The sequence below is a fragment of the Scyliorhinus torazame genome, chromosome 5 (assembly GCF_047496885.1).
Source record: "Scyliorhinus torazame isolate Kashiwa2021f chromosome 5, sScyTor2.1, whole genome shotgun sequence".
Taxonomy (NCBI): Eukaryota; Metazoa; Chordata; class Chondrichthyes; order Carcharhiniformes; family Scyliorhinidae; genus Scyliorhinus; species Scyliorhinus torazame.
Window position 1 is genome coordinate 197,211,272 of NC_092711.1, and position 19,564 is coordinate 197,230,835.

General features: G+C 51.3%; 1 protein-coding gene across 1 annotated transcript in view; it reads left to right on the forward strand.

The window, feature by feature from the left end:
• Positions 1 to 19,564, forward strand: part of LOC140420864 (gamma-aminobutyric acid receptor subunit alpha-3-like) — a 632,301-nt gene that overhangs the window by 540,063 nt on the left and 72,674 nt on the right. The window lies entirely within an intron of this gene.

The window sequence follows — 19,564 nt, forward strand, 5'->3', positions numbered from 1 at the left end:
CAGATTTGGGAGAGTCATTCTCCAACTTTCACGGTATTGCTGTTTATCATTTTGTCTGTTCAGTTGACTTTCAGCTAGTTCACTAGCATTTCTGACAGACTTTGATGGAACTCTGAGTGAACAAAGAACAATACAGCGCAGGAACAGGCCCTTCGGCCCTCCAAACCTGTACCGGTCATGATACCAACCTTGGCCAAAATCCTCAGCACTTCCTAGTGCCGTATCCCTCTATACCCATCCTAGCCATGTGTTTGTCAAGATGCCTTTTGAACGACGTTAATGTATCTGCTTCCACAACCTCGCCTGGCAGCGCGTTCCAGGCACTCGCCACCTTCTGTGTAAAGAACCTACCTCGCACATATCCTCTAAAATTTGCCCCATGGGCCTTAAACCTAGTTCTAGTTATGAAGAGAGGTTGAGTAGATGAGAATTATTTTCATTAGAAAGACGGAGATTGAGGGGGGACCTCATTGTGGTCGACAAAATCATGAGAGGTATAGACAGGGTGGATAACAACAAGCTTTTTCCCAGAGTGGGGGACTCAATTACTAGGGGTCACGAGTTCAAGGTGAGAGGGGAAAAGTTTAAGGGAGATATGCGTGGAAATTTCTTTACGCAGAGGGTGGTGGGTGCCTGGAACTCATTGCCGGCGGAGGTGGTAGAGGCGGGCACGATAGCGTCATTTAAGATGTATCTCGACAGATACCTGAATGGGCAGGGAGCAGAGGGATACAGATCCTTAGAAAATAGGCGACAGTTTTAGATCTGGATTGGCGCAGGCTTGGAGGGCCGAAGGGTCTGTTCCTGTGCTGTAATTTTTCTTTGTTCTTTGTTCTATGCCCCCTGGTGACTGACCCCTCCACCCTGGGAAAAAGTACCAGATTTTGCTGTGTTAAAATTACAAAGAAAGCATGGTTACATAGATACATACATCGAACATACCGTGCAGAAGGAGGCCATTCGGCCCATCGAGTCTGGAGCTGTCGTGTTGTTTACCCTGGGGTAACACGGATTGTACACGATGCAATTAACTGATCAAGTATACACCAAACAAAGGCGCTGGTTCAATATGAGATTTATTGAACTCTCATAAAGAAACACACAGCTGCGTGTGGGTTGACTCTCTACTACTCTAAGTAAACTAAAGTTGACTATCTAGACCAGGCTAGCTCTGATCCACGTGTAGGAGGTGTTGAATGATTTGTACACCCTGACTCTCACTATAGCTATCACCAGTGGAAAGAGGCAGAGTGCTGATTCCTCGTGTGTTTTATAGTTGGAAGCCCCCCTCTGGTGGCCTGTCTTGTGATTGGTCGTGTTCTGTTCTGTACATTGATTGGCTCACCTGGGTGTCTGTCACTGCCTGCTTTTACCTCATGATGTGCATTGGTGCATATTATGACATCCCGCTTTTTAAAAAAATGTTGTCGGCTGCTTAGAGCAGAAACAACATATTTACAAGAGTAACTATATACAAAATCGGTGAGTGGATTGATATATACATGGAAGGTGTCTAGCAAGCGGAAACATAACAGCATATATACAAGGAACTATTTACAAGTCCAGTCGTTGAGGCTGTCGACGGATTCTTATGGACCGCCTGAGAGGTGGAGGCGGCGATGATGGTGTCTTGACCGCTTGGCATGCAGCCAGGCTGATGGCCTCATGAAGCGAGCTGTCCAGGTCGGGCAGAGTGACATCTGGGAAAGTGAGATCCGGTGGAGGGCAGGCAAGTTTGCGTAGTGCCCTTCTGTTGCGCCTTACAATTGATCCATCCACCATGCGAACCACGAACGACCTGGGAGCAGCCTGTCGAACCACAACAGCTGGAGCTGACCAGCCGCCACCAGGCAACCGAATGCGAACGGTGTCCTTCAGAGAGAGAAGCGGCAGATCCGTAGCATGAGCATCAGATGTGATGTTTTGCCTGGTTTTGATCTGCTGCATCTTTTGCAGCACTGGAAGGTGATCCAGGTCAGGTACATGAATGGCCGCAACAGTCATCCACAGGTTACAATTCATTAGGAGCTGTGCTGGAGATAGACCGTTGGACAAAGGGCTGTATGCCAGAAGAGCGAGATTGAAGTCTGAAGCTGAGTCCGCAGCCTTACAGAGCATCTGCTTCACAACGTAGACCCCTTTTTCGACCTTCCCATTAGATTGTGGGTAATGCGGGCTCGAATTGATGTGCTGCAAGCGGTATTGCTTTGCCAAGTTGGTCCATTCTTGACTATAGAAACAGGGACCATTGTCGCTCATGACCGTGAGTGGGATCCCATGCCTGGCGTATGCCTCTTTGCAGGCCTTTATGACTGTGGTGAATGTATTCACCAGATAGGTGATATGCCTTTAAGGTTTGGTGTGATATGCCTTTAAGTCTTGGGTTGGAACCCTGGTGGGCTCCGTCTCCCCGGGACTGTATATAATGTTGCGTCCAGTGGGTGGCGCTCAGTCTGTACTGAAGTCTCTGGCTGGCTAAAGCTTTCATTCACTTGATCTCTCTCTCGTGTCATCATTGATGGTATATCAATTTAATACGCAAAAAACGACAATATGGACCCCGCTCTCAAGCCAGAGAAACTCGATCTAGATGCCCGTGCACCAGAAGCCAAGGAGATCTTCTCACACTGGCTTCGCTGCTTCCTCAGAAGCATCAATCCTCGGAACTCGCAAGCTGCACCTCCACACACGGGTGAGCAACAGAATCTCCATTTTAACCGAGAAGGCAGCCTCGTATGACGCTGCGGTCGAGATTCTAAAGAAGCGCTTTATCAAGCCCGTCAATGAGGTATTCGCGTAGCATCTACTCTCTACCCGCTGGCAGCGCTCCGGGGAATCGCTGGATGAGTATTTGGAAGAGTTCACCATGCTCGCCAGAAACTGCGATTACCAAGCCGTGTCAGTAGAGGACCACATGAAGCTGCAGATCCGGGACGCCTACGTGGCTGGAATCCACTCGAAGTACGTCAGGCAGCGACTCCTAGAAAACGGGGCAAACGACCTGCAGGAAATGGTAAAATTAGCCACATCGTTAGAGGTGCCTACCAGAACCTCGGCGCGTACCACGCGGACTCTGTGAGCCCCACGTGGATTTCACCAGACCCGACCACGCCACAGGCCTGTGCCGCGCGGCTGCCCACCCAGACCGGGCAACTGTCGTGCTACTTCTGTGGTCAGGGCCAACATCCAAGATAGCGTTTCCCAGCCCGCTCCGCGACATTTAGCGACCGCAACAAAAAGGGCCATTTCGCTAGAGTCTGCCTGGCCCTACCAAAGGCCCAGAAGCAGAAAACTCACCAGGCCCGGCCAACGGACTCACTGGCCCGCAGGCCCCGCAACGTGGCCGCGGCCTGCCGGACACGCCCTTTTCCAACGCGTCACTGGCCTCGTGCGATTCGTGGGGGTGGCCATCTTGGCCGCCATCTTCTGCTCAACCCGACACGTGCGACCGATGGGGGCGGCCATTTTGTGTCTCCGATTCCCCGGGTGACACAGACTACCCGCAGCTTGGAGCAGTCACCCTCGACCAGTCACGGCCGAAGCACCTGCGGAGCTCCATGATGGACGTCCAGGTAGGCATGAGGCCTCCTGCCTCTTTGACTCCGGAAGCACAGAGAGTTTTGTGCATACAGAAGGTAAGGCGACGCTCCGTGCTCACCTACCCTGCCTCCCAAACAATCTTCCTCGCCTGTGGGTCCCATTCAGTCCGGATTCTGGGGTACTGTATCGCGAACCTCGCGATCCAGGGCGCTGAAGAAGCCCGCTTTAAACTCTATGTCCTCCCTCACCTCTGCTTGGTCTGGATTTTCAATGTAGTCACCGAAGCCTGACCCTGAAGTTCAGCGGACCCTTATCCCCCCCTCACGGTCTGTAGCCTCACGACTCTGAAGGTCCCCCCACTCTCTCTTCGCGAACCTCACCCCCGACTGTAAGCCCATCGCCACCAGGAGCCGGCGGTACAGTGCCCAAGATATGACTTTCATCAAGTCAGAGGTTCAGCGACTCTTGAGAGATGGGGTCATCGAGGGCAGCAACAGCCCCTGGAGGGCGCAGGTGGTGGTAGTCCGGTCCGGAGGAAAGAACCGGATGGTCATTGATTACAGCCAGACCATAAACCACTTCACGCAGCTTGAAGCGTACCCGCTTCCCCGCATAGCGGAGATGGCTAATCAGATCGCGCAATACCGGGTTTTCTCCACGGTCGATCTGAAGTCCGCCTATCACCAGCTCCTGATCCGCCCGGAAGAACGCCACTACATGGCTTTTGAAGCAGCCGGCCGGCTCGTCCACTTCCTTAAGATCCCTTTTGCCGTTACTAATGGGGTCTCGGTCTTCCAGAGAAAGATGGACCGAATGGCGGACCAGTACGGCTGCGGGCTACTTACCCGCACTTGGACAATGTCACCATCTGCGGCCATGATCAGCAGGACCACGACGCCAACCTTGAGAAGTTCCTCCAGACCCCCCGGGCCCTCAACTTAACTTACAACAAAGAAAAATACTTTTTCCGCACAACCCGGCTAGCCATCCTCAGCTACGTCGTGGAAAACGAGGTCCTAGGGCCCGACCCCGACTGCATGCGCCCCCTCACAGAACTCCCTCTTCCCCTCATCCTCAAGGCCCTCAAACGGTGCGTGGGGCTTTTCTCCTATTATGCCCAGTGGGTCCCCAACTATGCGGACAAAGCTCGCCCACTTATTAAGACCACAACATTTCCCCTGATGGCTGAGGCCTGTTCAGCCTTCAGCCGTATCAAGGCCGATATCACTAAGGCCGCTATGCATGCGGTGGACGAGACCATTCCCTTCCAGGTCGAGAGCAATGCGTCAGATGTCGCCCTGGCTGCTACCGTCAACCAGGCGGCCAGGCCAGTTGCGTTTTTTTCTAGAACCCTCAACGGTTCCGAGATCCGACACCCTGCTGTTGAAAAGGAGGCACTACCTGCGGCATTGGAGGCACTACCTAGCCGGTAGGAGGTTCACCCTCGTCGCCGACCAACGTTCGGTCGCCTTTATGTTCAACAACGCACAGCGGGGCAAGATCAAGAATGATAAGATCTTCAGGTGGAGAATCGAACTCTCCACCTACACTTATGATATTAAGTATCGTCCGGGGTGTGGTGTTGGGTGCTCTGGTGCAAAGATGAGCCAACACAGTTGTATGTGGTACAACTCTATTTTATTTTAACTCTTATAATACAGTTCGTTCTGGATACTCTGCACGTGCTGTCTCCCTGAGTGTGTTTGGTGGCAGATGTGTCCTGGTCCTCCTCTGCAGCTAATACTGACCACCGGGGGTCGTGTCTGTGCTTTTATATCTTTCTGTCATTGGTTGTGGTGTTGTGTGTTCTGATTTGTCTGTTGGTGTGTCTATCATGATGTGTGTGTTTGAATATCATGACATCCCCCCTTTTTACAAAGATATGTGCCTACGTGGTTGTAAATATAATTGTGTCGTGAGTGCATCTAAGAGTGTGTGTGTGTGTTGTGTACAGCGTGTGTATATGACGTAACTATTTACATGGGGCGATGTCGGGTGCGTCACACTAACAAGGTTGTACCATAACAAAACTTGGATGCGAGAGAAAAAAAAACTTGAACATTGGTCTGGTCAGACGATATCTGGAACAATAAACAACAACAGGTTATAATACAGAAGTGTTTGACTTTTTGAACGTATGAACAGCGTTATAAGTCCAGTCTAATGGGTGACCGCCTCAAGAATGGGCTGGTCCTCAAGCCGGTTCAGCTGTGGAGATTTGGGGTCACACTGGTTCACCTTGGACTGTTGGAGGTGATGCTGTTGCCGAAGTCTCTACTTTACCATTTGTTGTACTTCGTGCAGTGCTTGGTTTTTTTCATTCGTGCAAATATAACATTCAACATCTTTGTTAGTGGTGCCTTGGCTGTGGTTTGGTTCTGGTGGCGATGGAAGGGGCATGATCCGTGGCATCTCCACAAAGTCATCCTTGGGAACCAGTGGAGGATCCGGCGTGTGCGTACGGTTCAGTTGCGAGCGTGGAAGGCGGCGCAAAGCCCGCTGATTGCGCCTACGCACCAATCCATCCGCCCTGCATGCCAGGAACAAGGTGGAGTCTGTTTTCTTTTTATGTTTGTGGTGGACGGCATCTTGTAGCCGATGGGTCGTTGCCATCGAAGTAGCACCATCACTAATATCATGCAAGGCGATGACTGTGCCAGATGTGGAAGTTGGCCGAGACCGTGTACGCTGGTTCCGGCCACCTGCTGTGCCGGAAGGGCGACTCCGCAGAGAAACGTCGAAGCATGTCGCCTTGGAGAGAGAATTGTTGCTCGCATCAACGTCTGGCGATGGCGCGAATTGGTGTGTCCATCTTGGACCGCCGGTGCTGGTTGCCACTGCCGACCCAGTGGGACTGCCACGCGATCCATTCCCTGTCGCCGTGGCATCCGCCGTCACCCTGAGCGTGCCATCACCGAGGCCGCGACACCGCCCGTCCGGAGCAAGGTCTGGCGTGCGCAAATCAGAGTCGGCGCTTGGCTGCTCCCCATCTGGAGTCCGGTCTGCCTTCCGTCGATGCCCCCCGTCCGGAGTCCCAACAGGTTCACTGGAGGCAGCCGAGATTCCCTGAAGCTGCACGTCTGGAGTCGGAACATGCAGGAATGCACCAACCAGTGGAGAGGGTCGAGCCATCGAGGGTGGAAGCGGTGCGCCGCCACCGCAGTCGTCAGTGGTCCCACCGTGATCGTCGAGTGCCTCGGTACGCACTAGGCGAGGTCTGTCACCTTGCACCTTTTGCATGGGAAGTGGGATGCTGTCGTCACTCGTCTCACATCCCGTGGATAGATCCTCATTAGCAGCTTGCTGTTCACTAGGGTTGGGTAAATTGTCAAAGTTTTCATCTGGTGGTGCACACCATGTCGGTGGACTGTCATTGTCTTGCCGTTGTCCTTCATTTGGGCTTTTCTTCTTTGGAATTTTAAATCTTCCCCCAGACATTGCAGAACCTTGTTTATTACCCCCAAATTCTCCCATATGTATGGTCTCGAATATAGGATCCAATGTTTCTATCGACATTGTACTATTTTCCAAAGAACATTCCGTTTCACTTTTCTTCTCAGGTACCTCATATGTAACTTTGTCTAATGTACATGCCTTCATTGTCTCTGGGTCTGATTTTGCTGGGACTGGCATGGTCACAGTCTCTCTTTTACTGTTCTCAATTGCCCACATTATACTCCCCATACATAACTGCTTAATCACTGGGGTTAGTGTGGTACAATGGATAATCGGGTCGACCTTATCTGCATCTTCACCATTAGTGGAAAGCACACTTGGTTCACTTGAAACTGCTGTGGGTTTTAAATTCGTTATCTGGCTACTCGATGTCGGTGTCCTCAGGATTCTTGCTCCAATGTTCTGCTCAATAATCAGTGGAGTGTGTATAGGTTCAATGCAATTAATGTTCCCCTCAAGGTTTGAAGAGTCATTACTGACTAACTGCTGGTCTCCGAAGTTGGGATTTTGCGGCGTTGTGTTGAAGGGAGACATTTGTCCCTGCTGTAGATATGATTCAGGTTGTGTTATTTCCATTACCTGAGGATCAATGTCTTGTCCATTTTTTCGATCCGTACTAAAACACTGGCAATTCTCAGTCTGCTCCTTGCAAGTTAAACATTCAATTAATTTTGTTAGCAAATCCTCAGCATCCTTCTGTGGCCGTGCAGCATTATTAATCTCTGTTCGGCTATAATGATCCTGAAGGTCAGCGCATAAACCTTTTTTCTTCGGGCTTGGACGAGGCGATTCCTTTGGCTTGTCTTCAGTTGGGCTTGAACAGTCTTCAGCGCTGTGCCCTTCATTGTAGCATGAGAGACCGTCATGGTCATGCTGCTGTGTAGTGGAGCATGGTAGGCTGTTATAGCCTTCTTGCTGTTCACGTGAGCATGGCAGACTTGCATCGTCTGCCGCTGGTTGGTCAGGAGAGGTTGCTAGACCCTCATGGTCTTGTTCCTGCAAGGACTGCACATTGGAGTCTTGCGTTGCTTCTATCGTGGAGGCTGTCCACGAGCTCTCTGTGGAGGCTTGTGACACTGGAGTCACTTCTTGTTCGTGCAAGGACTGCGCTCTGGAGTCTTGCGTTGCTTCTATCGTGGAGGCTGTCCACGAGCTCTCTGTGGAGGCTTGTGACACTGGAGTCACTTCTTGTTCGTGCAAGGACTGCGCTCTGGAGTCTTGCGTTGCTTCTATCGTGGAGGCTGTCCACGAGCTCTCTGTGGAGGCTTGTGACACTGGAGTCACTTCTTGTCCGTGCAAGGACTGCGCTCTGGAGTCTTGCATTTCTGCAATTGTGGAGTCTGTCCACGAGCTTGCTGTGGAAGCTTGTGACACTGGAGTCACTTCTGGTTCATGCGAGGACTGCACTCTGGAGTCTTGCATGTCTTCTTTCATAGAGTCGGGAACGTTGAGCGGGACGTGGACCACGCTCTGTGTGGCAGCAGGGCACTCTCCGTGTGCTTGCACCGCTCCCTGTCTGTTAATGTCAGGCTGCAGCATCATCCGGTACTGATAAGTTGGAACGTCATATCTGCTGGATTGAAGATCCTCAAATCCGAAAAATGAATCCGCATCTGCGTCGGATTCAATGTGGGGGCCGCCAATGTGCAACACGAAAGGTTCGTCCGAGTCATAGTCGTATAGGACCACGGAGCTATCATTGGGCTCGCGAGGTCCGGAAACACTGTAAAGATCGTCATCGAAGTATTCGAGGTCGGAATCATCGGCTTGTGCGTAGGTAACTGCTTGTCGGAGGGTTCTTCGGAGGTCAAATTCATCTCCTGGGTCAATTTGCGGCACTGTGCTGTCATTCCAGGTGAGGGAAGGTTGTTTTACAGCTTTAACAGATTTTTGTTTTTTTGATTTGGGACGTTTCCCTTTTAAATTGGATTTGGGACATTTCACCTTTAAATTGGTGCAGTCTGGGGCCTCTGACATCCTGACGCTCGGTATGTAGCACGTAGGAAGCGACTGCGCATGCTCAGATCGCTGTTCCTTTACCGATGGCCGTTTTCTTGACTGCGCATGCGCAGCATCTCGCGCATGCGCAAACGAAACTTCCGGTTCTGCGCACTGCTCGCGCAACTGTGCTAGCGTGATACCTTTAGCAAGATGGCCGCCGACCTCGACCCAGCCCTCTCTCAGGCCCGGGATTTCGGCCTCTGGGAATTCGGGCTCCGGGATCCCAGCCACGAGGTGAGTACTGCAGCTTTTCTTACCTTTACTTGCCGATTGGATTGCGTTTTCTTCACAGTACTTGGAGAATTTGTCCAGGACTGCCTGGTAATCGTACCTTTGCTGCCTCCTGAAGAACCTGAACCTTGTGAATATTTCTCTTGCCCTTGCACCGGCGATGGTGAGGAGAAATTCAATTTTTTCGCTATCATCCAGGTCTTGGAGTTCAGCTGCCACCAGGAACAATTCGAACCATTGCCGGAATCGCCGCCAGTTTTCGCGGAGGTCGCCGTGGCACTGGAGCGGCTGCGGAACCGGGAGCTCTATCATTTTGCCTGGGCACTGCTGGTTGTCTCTGTACACTGAGGTATGCCGGCAGGTATCGATCCACTCCTGTACCATGTGGTGTTGGGTGCTCTGGTGCACAGATGAGCCAACACAGTTGTATGTGGTACAACTCTATTTTATTTTAACTCTTATAATACAGTTCGTTCTGGATACTCTGCACGTGCTGTCTCCCTGAGTGTGTTTGGTGGCAGATGTGTCCTGGTCCTCCTCTGCAGCTAATACTGACCACCGGGGGTCGTGTCTGTGCTTTTATATCTTTCTGTCATTGGTTGTGGTGTTGTGTGTTCTGATTTGTCTGTTGGTGTGTCTATCATGATGTGTGTGTTTGAATATCATGACACGGGGGAGCTCACGAGCACCCAGATGCCCTGTCCCGCGGTACATGTGCCAGCGCGCAAGAGGATCGATTGCGGGCTATCCACAATGACCTCTGTCACCCGGGGGTCACCCGGCTTGCCCACTTTATTAAGGCCCGCAATCAGCCCTGCTCCACCGAGGAGATCAGGACAATGATCAAGGATTGCCAAGTCTGCGCGGAGTGCAAACCGCACTTCTATCAGCCAGACAAGGCTCGCCTGGTGAAGGCATCCTGGCCCTTTGAGCGCCTAAGTATCGACTTCAAAGGGCCCCTTCTGTCCACCAACCGCAATTCCTATTTCTTAATCATCATTGACGAGCACTCCCGCTTCCCATTCGCTGTCCCCTGCCCCGACATGAAGTCGGCCACTGTTACAAAGGCACTGCACAGCACTTCACTCTGTCCAGTTTCCCCGCTTACATCCACTGCGGCCGGGATACATCGTTCATGAGCGATGAGCTGCATCAGTACCTGCTCGGTAAGGGCATCGCCTCGAGCAGAACGACCAGCTACAACCCGCAGGGAAACGGGCAGGTAGAGAGGGAGAACGCAACGGTTTGGAAGGCTGTCCTTCTGGCCCTGCAGTCTAGAAGTCTGCCAATTCCACGCTGGCAGGAGGTCCTCCTCGACGCCCTCCATTCCATTAGATCACTCCTCTGCACAGACACGAACAAAACCCCTCATGACCGTTTCTTTGTTTTCCCTATGAGGTCCATCTCTGGGGTCTCGCTTCCACCCTGGTTGACAGCTCTGGGACCTGTTCTTCTCCGGAGGCATGTGAGGAGCCATAAGATGGATCCCCTAGTCGAGAAGGTCCAGCTGCTACATGCTAACCCCCAGTACGCCTACGTTGCGCATTCTGACGGACGGCAAGATACGGTTTCCCTATCGGATCTGGCGCCCGCTGGTTCCCCCGCCAGTGTTTCCCCCTGCAACCCGTGTCACCATTTGCCACCAACTGCGCCTCTCCCGCGCCTCCATTTCCCCCCCCCCTCCCCCCCCCGCGCCTGCACTGTCACCCCCAACCACCCACCCGGCCCCTGCTCCCCAACCTTCTTCGACACATGGAAGAAGCTCCATGACGGAAGCTCCGACCGCCATGCTCCCGGATTTACCATTGCCGATGACGTCTGTGCCCACCGCACCACCGCCTGAGCTGAGGAGGTCAAAGAGGACGATCAGGCCTCCTGATAGACTGAACGTTTGATTCCACGTCACTCCCGATGGACTTTTTGTTTTTTTTAAACGGGGGTGAATGTGGTGAATGTATTCACCAGATAGGCGATATGCCTTTAAGGTTCGGTGTGATATGCCTTTCAGGCTTAGGTTCGAACCCCGATGGGCTCCGTCTCTGGCTCCGCCTCCACAGAGCTGTACATAATGTTGCATCCAGTGGGTGGCGCTCAGTCTGTACTGGAGTCTCTGGCTAGCTATGTTTGTTGCATATTAAAGCCGTCATTCACTTGATCTCTCTCTCATGTCATAATTGATTGTATAATCAATGACGGTCCGGGGTGTTAGGTCCGATAGTTTCACTACCTCGGGGTAAGTGGAGAAGTAATCAATTATCAGGATGTAGTCACGCCCATTGGCATGAAAAAAGGTCCACACCAACGTTAGACCATGGAGAGGTCACAATCTTAAGCTGTTGGAGCGTCTCTTTGGGCTGAGCAGGCAGGAACCGCTGGCATGTCACACAGTTGAGGACCATGTTTGAGATGTCCTCATTGATGCCGGACCAATAGACAGCTTGCCAGGCCCTGCGCCTACACTTCTGAATGCCGAGGTGTCCCTCGCGTGAGCACTGAGCTCTGGAGGCTGCTCGGAATGACGATGCGATCCAATTTCACAAGGATCCCCTCGACAACAGTTAGCTCATCCTTTACATTATAGTATTGGGGGTATTGCCCTTTCTGCCAGCCTGGTGATGTATGATCCACTGCAGCAGTGGGCCCTTGGCGGTCTCTTCCCGAATTATGCCAAGTCGTTCGTCGGATGACGGGAGGGTGCTGGCACACAGTTTCACCTGCGCCTCGATGTCGTGTATGAAGTCTACCTGCTCACATGGCGAGGCGATAGCACGGGATAGGGCATCTGCGATGATTAGCTCCTTCTCAGGTGTGTAAACCAGTTCAAAATCATACCTGCGGAGTCGAAGGAGAATGCGCTGGAGCCTGGGTGTCATGTCATTTAAGTCCTTGTGTATAATGTGCACTAGGGGTCTGTGGTCCGTCTCTACGGTAAAGGTCGGGAGACCATACACATAATCGTGGAATTTCACGATGCCAGCCAGCAGGCCCAGGCATTCTTTCTCGATTTGAGCATAGCGTTGCTCAGTGGGCATCATGGGCCTGGGCACGTAGGCCACTGGAGCCCAGGACGAGTTGTCGTCCTTCTGCAGGAGCACCGCCCCAATGCCGTCCTGGCTGGCATCTGTGGAGATCTTGGTCTCCCTTGCTGGATCAAAGAAGGCTAGAACAGGAGCGATGGTTAGCTTCGCTTTCAACTCAAGCCACTCTTCTTGATGTGCGGGCAGCCACTGGAAAGTGGTGGACTTTTTCACAAGGTGTCTGAGGACCGTGGTGTGTGACACGAGATTGGGAAGGAACTTCCCCAGAAAGTTCACCATTCCCAGGAAGCGGAGGACCGCCTTCTTGTCCTCTGGCGTCTTCATCGTGTTGATTGCCTGGACTTTGTCTGAGTGCGGCTGTGCTCCCTGTTGTGAGATCTGATCACCCAGAAACTTAATTGACGACCTGCCAAAGGAGCATTTGGTTTTATTTAACTTCAGGCCGTTGGCATGTATGCGCCTGAAGACGGGCAATATGTTCCTCCGGGGTCATGGACCAGATGATGACGTTGTCAACATAGACCCGTCAATGCCCTTGAGCATTTGCTCCATTATTCGATGAAAGATTTTGGAGGCCGACACAATGCCAAATATCTCCCGAAGGGAGTGTTAAATGTGCAGAGCTTCCTGCTGGACTCGTCCAGCTGTATCTGCCAGAAGCCCTTCGATGCATCCAGCTTTGTAAAGAATTTGGCATGCGCCATTTCACTCATCAGCTCCTCCTGCTTCGGGATCAGGTAGTGTTCCCGCAAAATGTTGTGGTTCAGATCCTTGGGATCGATGCACATACGCAGTTCTCCAGAAGGCTTCTTGACGCAGACCATTGAGCTGACCCAGTAAGTTGGTTCCATCACATTGGATATTATCCCTTGATCCTGGAGCTCCTGCAGCTGCACCTTCAGACGGTCTTTGAGGGGCGCCGGCACCTGGCGTGGTGCATGGATGACAGGCGTGGCATCAGGCCTGAGCAGAATTTTATAGCAGTAGGTTTTACAGCGTGCCCATCCCAGTGAACACACCCAGGTATTGCAGTAGGGGCTCCTCAATGTCAGCTTGCAGAATGTTGTTAGCTGAGGACATGGCATGTACAGGCTGAACTAGATGGAGGAGCTTGCATGCTCGGGCACCCAGCAGAGAAACCTTGCCGGGCTGGACGATCTCAAAGCGCAAAGTGGCCTTGATGGCCCTGTTGATTACCTGCAGGTGACAGGACGCAAGCGCCGTGATGGCATTCCCATTGTAGTCGAGCAACTGGCAGGCTGGTGGAAGAATGGTCGGCTGCCTCTGGATGCGAGCCAGATCTGCTTTGGATAGGAGGTTGGCCGAAGCACCGGTGTCCAGCTTGAACCGGATGCTACAATCGTTGACCTGTACTGTGGCACGCCACTCGTCCCCATAATCCACTTTCAGGATGGGTGTGTGTGTTGGTGAATGTGAGGAGGCCTTGTTTTGCATGGTGATGATGCCCACTCGATATGGGGACTCCGAGCAGTCGTCCTCTGGATCGGTGATGGGATCAGGTTCCAAATCCAGTGCCCCTTGCTGCACACTTCGAACGTGTCTGCGTTGGAACTGGTACCGCTGGCCCCCTGTCGGAGGTGCAGACCTGCACAAAGCCGCGTAATGGCCAAGCTTCTTGCAGTTGAGACATCGCCTGCCTCTCGCAGGGCATTGCCGCTTTAAATGGGTGGTGCCGCAGTTGGGGCACCTCATCACGTCGACGTCGTGATGCTCGGCCGCCGCTCGCACCTGCGCAGTGTAATCTTCGGCCGCTTCGTTTTCCCGACCATGATGCGCGCGAAATGGCCGCCTTCATCGATGAACAGGCCCCGCATTCGGGCGATGGCCTGTACACTTTCCGCTTCGTGGGAGGCGAGTTGGTCCTGCTCTGCCGACTTCAGGCGGGAATAGCGACTTTTCGCCAGTTCGTGGACTTTGCACGTCTCGATGGCCACTGGCAGGGTCATATTTTTTATTTTTACGAGCTGCTCCCGCAGGGCGTCAGAATGGATGCCAAACACAATCTGATCCCTGATAAGGGAGTCAGCAGTGTCTCTGTAGTTGCAGGATTGCGCTAGAATGTGAAGCTGAGTAAGAAAAGACTGAAAAGGCTCGTCCTTATCCTGAAAGCACTGCTGGAATACATAACGCTTGAAGCTTAAGTTTGTCTCGACCTCGCAGTGACTGTCGAATTTGGCGAGGATGGTCTGCAACTTGGCCTTGTACTCACCGTCGGCAAAAGTGAGCGAATTGAAGATTTGGATGGCCTGGTCCCCCGCAGTAGACAGCAGCAGGGCGATTTTTCGAGCATCGGAGGCAGTTTCAAGGCCCGAGGCCTCAAGGCCTCGATAGGCTGAATTTCTGCTTCAAGACCCGCCAGTTGGCGCCAAGATTCCCGGAGATCCGGAGCTGCGGAGGTGCCTGGATATTTTCCATGCCACTGTGAGGCACGATCAATTTGACTGGAGACGAAGTTGAATCCAAACTGAGGCTTTATTAGTATCAGATGTGTGGCCTCCCACAGCAGCTGGCAAAATGGCTGCGAGCTGGAGGCCACGCATATTTAGACCCGCCTCCTGGGCGGAGCTAGCATGCAGGGGCCACAGGTGAACCTGTAGTGCAGGTTCTACCATACAACCTCTAATATCAGAACACAGTGGTTTATCACATTCACCCCCTGCTAAAATTGAATCCGGCAGGGGTGGTGGATAACTATATACAATTAGAAATTTTAATATTTACAGAGCAGCAAAAAAATGTCTCTTGGCATCTGGCAGGCCGGTCAGAGGTTCAACCGGTCTGGTGCCTTTAATGGTCCTTTGAGATCAGCGAAGTGGTGACGGCGATGTTGGCGCTGTCGTGGTCGAAATTGACTCCGGGAGCGTGCCGAAATCCTCTTCGTCGGCAGGCGTGGGCAGGGGGAGGATGGACGGTCCTAGGGGGGGGGTGATGGGTGATGGGAGCGGCGGGGGAGGGGAGGGTGGCGCCGGGGGCGATGGGGTGCTGTGAGTGTGGAACCAGCTGGTGCCAGGCCTGCCTGATTGAGGGTGGCGGCAAGGGCGACGTCTGATGAGTCGCTTTCTACTTGGAAGGGGCCAATTTAGCATGGCCAATCTACTTAACCTGCACGTCTTTGGACTGTGGGAGGAAACCGGAGCACCCGGAGGGAAGTCACGCACACACGGGGAGAATGTGCAGGCTCCGCACAGACAACGACCCAGCAGGGAATCGAACCTGGGACCCTGGAGCTGTGAAGCCACAGTGCTAGCCATCATCATTGTGTTCATCATGTGACTCATAAAAGTTCAAAACCTTTTTTCCCAGCAATATGGTGAGTTGATTCCACATCCTGTGCTGATGGTTGCGAATTTGAAATTCATCCTGTCCAATTTGGGAGCAAAATTATCAAAAGACAATGGAAGCTTGATAGGATCCATTGCACATTGAGTTTCGATGTTGCTTTTGTCCATGTTGAAATAGAAAAATAAGTTGTCTGGAATGCTGTAGGTGTGTTGCTGATGCTCCATCCTTAAACAGGGATATATGATAATCTGGTAAACTGTAGATGCCCAGACTCAATTAGCCAAATTCTCAAACCTCAGGACAGTCTGGAGTTCGGAATGCCAATGATCATGTGATTTTCCATGGCCATTTTAACAAACTGTGTCACAACTTTCAAACGTGTTGGCCGGAAAACTCTGGCCATTGGGATTCTCTTTTCCCCGTCACCTCCCGTCCCATGGGTTTCCCAGCGGTGTGGGGTGGCTTCAATGGAAAATTTTTCCAATTAAGGGCAATTTAGCGTGACCAATTCACCCACCCTGCACATCTTTTTGTGTTGTGGGGGTGAGACCCACGCAGACACTGGGAGAATGGGCAAACTCCACACGGACAGTGACCCGGGGCCGGGATTGAACCCGGGTCCTCAGCATCGTGAGGTAGCGGTGCTAACCACTGCGCCACCGTGCTGGCCTGGGGAAATGCTGTGACAAGCGGCGGGAAGGGAGAATCCCGCCACCAGTGAATGGTGCATCACTGAGAAACACGCGTGGAGAATCCTGTCTGATTTCTGAGAGTTCATAATTTCTGCACAAGTACACTTAACTGATCATCCCTGCGTATATGCCAAGATTCTGGAAAGCTGGCTGCAAAGAAAGCTGGATGTGGAGTCTGCTGAAGCACATTGCCTGTGCTTGGAGCCTCAAATTGTCTTGCTGCTTGACTTGCCTGTGCAATTAGGAAGAAGTCACAAATCACTACTGTGATTAAAGCAGCAATCAATAATCCACTGTTGACTTATGTGCAACACAACAAATTGCAGGCAAACAACTTACCAACTGTATTAATAGTTACAAGCAGTTTTATGGGAAGATGATGGCTAATGGTAATGTCACTGAATTAGTCCAGCTTAAGGAAGCTTTTGCGATAGAACTGTCAATCAAAATAGGCTATTCCCCAGAAAAACAAGGTTAAAAATAAAAACGCTAGTGTTTTAGTTGGATTTCCAGGAGTTTTCTTTTACAGTGAACGTGAAGTTGGAACAGATTGGGGGAGAGTCATACTTCCACTTTCAAGGTATTGCTGTTTATTACCTTGGCAGCTCAGTTGACTTTCAGTTGGTTGATTGGTATTTCTGATGGACTTTGATGGAATTCTTTCTGCACTAAATCACAAAGAAAACATGATTGTGTTCACCATGTCACTTGTACAAGTTGAAAACCCTTTGAACAAAGAACAAAGAAAAGTACAGCTCAGGAATAGGCCTTTCAGCCTTCCAAGCCTGCTGTGACCTAAAACATTCTACACTTTCAGGGTCCATATCCCTCTATCCCCATCTTATTCATGAATCTGTCAAAACCCCCTTAAACATCACTCTCGTGCCTGCTCCCACCACCTCCTCCGGCAGTGAGTTCCAGGCATCCACTACCCTCTGTGCAAAACACTTCCCTGACATATCTTCTCTAAACTTTGCCCCTCGCACCTTAAACCTATGTCCCCTAGGAATTGACTGGGAAAAAGCTTCTGACTATCCACTTTGTCCATGCCCCTCATAATTTTGTAGACTTCTATCAGATAGTCCCGTTGTTCCAATGAGAACAAACCAAGTTTATCCCACTCTCCTCATATCTAATGCCCTCCATACCAGGCATCATCCTGGCAAACCTCTTTGGTACCCTCTCCAAAGCTTCCACATCCGTCTGGTAGTGTGGCTTAAACGGAGAATTTGCGGGTGTTTTACCACGCCAAAATCGGCACCGAACCCTCACCGATTCTGGGACCGGTGAGGGATTAGCAGTGGTGCCTGGTGAAACTCCCGGCTTCCATGCCAAAAACAGCCGGAGAATGGCCGGGTCCCTAGCCACGCATATGCGGCGACCTGCAGCGGTTGTGCCATACAAAATGGTACACTGGCTGTGCGTGGACCCGACCCGCCATCTGTGACCCCCACAGGCCAACTACTGGCCATTCCTCACCAGTTCCCTCAGCCCTCGTGGAAGCCGCCCCGTCCAGCGGCACGGATCCCAAGGCCGAGTGTGGCAGCATTGGACAAAGTCCACAGCTGCCAGGTCGGGTTTCTGACTGCTGAGACCACACATTACCCGCGTGATCAGGAACTCGGCCCATCAGGGCGGAACATTGTGGGAGGGCCTGCCGATGACGCGCCAACGCTATTGCAACAGCGTGCGACATGATTATGCCACTTCCGAGGGGGCGGAGCATGGCTGATCGGCATCAAATTGGCGCTGGCCCCGATTTGGGCATCTGAGTGGATTCTCTGCCCGATCGCCAATTACGATATCGGCATCGGGCAATGGAGAATCTCACCCTATATATTTCCCGTCTGTATTTGGCCTTCCAAAACGCATTACTTCACATTCGTCCAGATTAATCTCCATCGGCCATCTCTGCCCAAGTTTCCAACTGATCTAAATCCTGCTGAAAGCAAGCTGTTGAGTTAATTCCACATCCTGTGCTGTTCGTTGAAACAAGAACAAAAACAGATAACAGGCCAGTAAACAGGATAATGATAACAGGTAAGTTTATTAAAAAAAGGTTTTTGCAATATATTTTCAGATGCAATAATAAAAACAAAATGCAGGCACACATTTTCTGTTTTTATTTCAGGTTTCCAGCATTTGCAGTCAGATGCAGTAAATTTCCCTTCTGTAAAGAGCTCTGACCTTTTTGAAATCAATGAAGCCATTTACGAGATTCATTAACTAACTTTAAATCAATGTGGTTAATGTTAGAAAAAAATCAACTAATTTTTATGCCCAATGTCTTGAATTTTAAGATGTTGTCTCTTGATTTATGAGAGGATGGGGTTGACAAGTCAGGGGAAGTAATATGGGGTATTTTACATCCACACAAGAGGGCTAGCCAGCTTTGGTTTAATTTCACCTCTGAAAGATACCTTTGACAGTGCAGCAATTCCACAGTATTGGACTGAAGTGTCAGCCTTAATTAGTTGCTCAATTCTTTGGACGTGAGCTTGAATTCATGACTTCCCACTTCAGAGGTGAAATTGCTCTCCCTTAGCCATGGCTGATACCCAATTGTAACAGCTCAGCAGCGAATTTGGATCTCACTGCCTGAAAGGATGGTAAAGGCGGGAGCCCTCACAACGGCACAGTGTTCAGCACTTCTGCCTCACAGCACCAGGGACCCGGGTTCGATTCCAACCTTGGGTGACTGAATTTTTGGAGTTGGTACATTCTCCCCGTGGCTGCGTGGGTTTACTCCCACAGGCCTCGGTAGGGATGCTCTTTTAGAAGGTCGGTGCAGATTGAATGAGCTGAATGGCCTTCATCATCTGCACTGAAGGGATTCTATGATTCTAACATTATGAAGCATTTACATGAGCACCTGAAACACCATGGCGTCCAAGGCTATGGACCAAGTGGTGGAAAGTGGGGATTTGAATAGATGGTGCTTGATGGCCGGCACAGATATGATGGGCCGAAGGGCCTCTTCCTATGCTGTCTATGACACAACACCTACCAGTAGTGGAGATGTACAGCTTGCTGGTTCAGTCTAGCTGGGGTATTTATCATCCAATCAACACAATGTGTTGTTCTAATTCCTCCGCTCAAGATTGTTCCTCGAGGTCATGTCTTTGTATGTATACAGTGACTAATTCTGGAATCTGATAACCCAGTCTTGTCGGCTTTGGGCGGAAGGTGTTACCATTCACCCTTTGGATTGGCATAGTCACAGTTAGGTTCAACATTTTGGAAATTTCTAAAACTAAAGCAGTATTAACATCTCTTAACTGTTCATTCATTTGTTTGTGGTTT